This window comes from Pteropus alecto, unplaced genomic scaffold (assembly GCF_000325575.1).
Source record: "Pteropus alecto unplaced genomic scaffold, ASM32557v1 scaffold52, whole genome shotgun sequence".
Taxonomy (NCBI): domain Eukaryota; kingdom Metazoa; phylum Chordata; class Mammalia; order Chiroptera; family Pteropodidae; genus Pteropus; species Pteropus alecto.
The window spans coordinates 690,902-694,544 of NW_006433941.1; the positions used below are offsets into that span (position 1 = coordinate 690,902).

The window sequence follows — 3,643 nt, forward strand, 5'->3', positions numbered from 1 at the left end:
ACATAGAGAGAGAGAGAGAGAGAGAGAGAGAGAGAGAGAGTGGAATTCCACAAGACCGGAGCTTTGAAAGAGCATAATTTGAGCACATTTTTAGATGAGAAAAGAGGACCTTTTCATAAAATCTATTTACTAAAAGACAACAAAAACCAAAACAAATCTAATTTAATGTGTTGAGATTTTTCAAGACACATCATACGTAAATCATGGCCTCAATGAGGTTTTCATCTAACAGTGAGGGAAAGACATGTATAAAAACATTATATGAGCTATACACTAATATCAACCACAAGAGAAGCAGATAAAATGCTCTGGGAGCTTATACTAGAGAGAGTTTTCATTCAACTACGGAGATACTAAAGGTGACCCTTAAACAAGGTCTGATATGGGCTGTGTTCAGGTAGAGGAGAGTTTGAAAGTCTAGAGAAGAAAGATCTAGCAGAAAAATCAAGAAACAAAAACTCAAAGTATATACAGCCTTTAGTAAGGGATTGGACTTCATATTTTTATAAAGGAATTCTCAGAGGGTGAGAAAGGTGGGTCCAGCTAATATTAAATCTTAAATGTCAATTTAAAGAATTTGACTTTTATTCTACAGAAGAATTATTGATTTAAGCTAGAAAGTGAGCATTAGGGAAATTAGTCTGGTGGATGTTTTCAGAATGGCTGATTGTAGAGACAGACGTCAAAAAATTCGATAGTGACAGAATGTAAAGGAAGGGGCATGTGCAAGATCAATGACCACTGAGTCACATTTACAATACAGTCCATGTTATATGACCATGATCTGACAAGATGCCCCATGTGTAAAGCTCAGTCAATTTTTAGTGCTAACAAAGTATAAATTGTAATTAAAGGAAAAGGCACGATAGGTCAAAAAAATGGAGTTCTAATTTGAGATTTGAAGCCCTGAATAAGTGAGTATGAGCAACAGTTTCCTTATATTGTTAAGAGGTAAGACACTATCAACCTCTCATGGTGCTTGGGGAGAATTAAGATAATAATACGGGTATAACTTGAGTTGCCCAGAGGTCACAAGACTGGGTACAGATGAAGTCTGAGTGGTATTAACACCACAAAGTCCTTCAAGGCCTCAAGGCTGAGTCCCCAACTACAAGGCTATTGGGCCTCATAACCTTCCGAAGTCTATCCCCATTATTTCCAGCACTTTCCAGGTAAGGTTACTAGATTTAGAAAAAACAAAAAAAATTACAAGATGCCAGGTAAATTCAAATATCAGGTAAACAATGCAAGATTTTTAAAATTACATATCAAATGAGACATCTGTTTTGATCATCTCTCGTTCACTCCATTGTTGAGGAAGGAATTCCTACCCATGGTCAGACACATGACACCTGATACTGGACAGTGGAGATTGGCAGCAGTTTGTTAGTCACATACACTCACAGCCCAGGATAAGAGGACACTGCACACTATGCAAGGTCACCCAGGGGTGGAACTCAAGAACATTGAGTGGGGCTGTGGGAAGTAAGCTTTTTAGTATTAAGAGACTGCAGTAACCCCTGGTTCCTCTGAGAGGTTGTGATAGACTTGTTTGAATAATTCCATGGGTTACCAGGAAACTGAAGTTCATCACTGCTCCCCATGATTAAGAGGTTTGTTTGACTAGGTAATATTATCTGCAAGAGCGTAATGGGGAGGGAAATTTACAGTTTGGCCATTTGAGACCCTCCCAGTTTTAAATGTCTAAGCAGCACATAATATTGATTTTAGGTCTTATTCCACAATATTGTCCACTACTTATTTGGAATTGAAATTTAAGTGGGTATCCTATATTTCACCCAGTAACTTTATTTCCAGGGTTTGCTTCAAATGAATGTTTAACAGCCTAAGTCTTCTTGGGGACAGTTGGCCACTTGTAAGTCTGTGCCATCCATAAGAATCTGCTCTGGCTCCACTCGCTCTAGCCACCAACCACAGCTTCTCTGCATGTGTGAGCCTATTCTCCTGGATGTAAGGGCTCAGATGCTTTGAGGTCTGTGGCAGGATTCATTAGGACCCTTCTTCCATATTGATGCCTCGTTCTTTAAATGTGCCCAAAGAATTAAGAAGCATATGACCAAGACTCCAACTTTTACCAGAAACACAGTTATTCTGGCTTCTATCTTTATCTTTAGAGCTTAAAAGTAGTCCTTTGGGCTGACACAAAATGAATATCCTTTCAACATCTTTGTTCTTCTCCCAGTTTTCCTTACACAAAAATATAAACCTGCCTCCTCTTCCAGACATCAAATATGAAAGTACCAAGTAAACATCCAGCATTTCCTCTGCACAGCCCAAGATGCCCTGTGACTTGTGAAAATCCAACATGTGATGTAAAGAGGTACTCACAGGTGGCCAGATGACCTATCAGATGTTAGTTCGTGCTTCTTCTTAGTTCTGTGGGAGACTTCAGAGAATTAAGCTTTGTGTTCTGTACTGATTTCTTTGTCTCAGTGGGTTGTTTATGGCTTTGGCGTAACAGGATAAAATATGATATTTGGGAAAAGGGGAGGTGGAGTTTGCCTAGATAACTCTGAAGGGGTTAAAGGCTTTGGTGGTGGGGAGGTGGAGTTGGGGACAGTGTTAAACAGTCAGAAACTCTTACCCCTGAGAAGGAAATAGGAGCTTTCTGGAGTGAGTCAGGGATGCTGGCTGAGACAGGACAATGAGAGCTGTGACTGGGAGCCACTGACTCAGCTTGGAAGCAGCTGAGCTATTTGACTTCAAGTGACTACGTGAGCTTGGAAAGTAGCCAATTAGGGAAGACCCCAATTATTATTCATTATTTTTATAACAAATACATATTAAGGACCTACTCTGTGTCAGCACTCTGGTGAATGCAGTAGACATAAAAGACTTTTTGGAGCTTACACTTCAGTGAATTATAGTTAGTCTAAACAATGCATAGTGCCAGGCATCTAGTTGGCTATAGAGCTCAGTGCTTCTATCAATAATTTATACAGAAACATAAAAGGCAGAATAAGATTTTCAAATACAACCACTTAGATGCCTCTTCACTGGTTCACCATTACTTCCAGATAAAGACAAAATTAATGACCACGCCCTTGAAGATCTGCTTTATCACGCCCCCACTGATCTCCTCATTCTCATCATGCTCCACACTGGATTTCCTTCAGTCTCTCACATGATCATGTTCTCCTCAACAGAGTCACGGCATACCTTTTGCCAGAAAGAGTTGGCTTTAGCTAGTATGCCTGTTTGTTTACAGAGCACTACAGTGTAAATATGAGTTTTAAGGTGTCATTCTAATGCAATCTATACATTTCTTCTCTTCTTTCCCCTAATTTTCTTACATGTAATACTAATAGATAATACTATTTATCCCCTAATTTTCTTCCATGTAATACTATTAAGATAATACTATTTTATAATCCACCTGTAATATTCAGAATAATATGACTGGCAAGAGCTGGTGGAAATTTATAAATAAAATAATTATTGAACCTGAAAAGAATTCCCTTTTCACCTTTTCATCCTCAGTTGTACTGCCTGTGTTATAAACACTAGCCATATGTAACTATTGAGCACTTGAAATGTGGTCATCCAAACTGTAAAATATACTCTGGATTTCAAAGACTTAGTGAAAATAAAAGGAAAGGACGTAAAAGTATCTCAATAATGT

The 3,643-nt window shown here is 38.6% G+C and overlaps 1 long non-coding RNA gene across 1 annotated transcript in view; it reads right to left on the bottom strand.

Annotated features, from left to right (window-relative positions):
- The window catches only part of LOC112477044, a 17,014-nt gene extending 14,460 nt beyond the window's left edge, over positions 1 to 2,554 (bottom strand). The window contains exon 1 of the long non-coding RNA XR_003045305.1: positions 2,350 to 2,554. This is a non-coding gene — a long non-coding RNA (uncharacterized LOC112477044). The remainder of the gene's footprint in view (positions 1 to 2,349) is intronic.
- Positions 2,555 to 3,643: the final 1,089 nt, after the last annotated feature.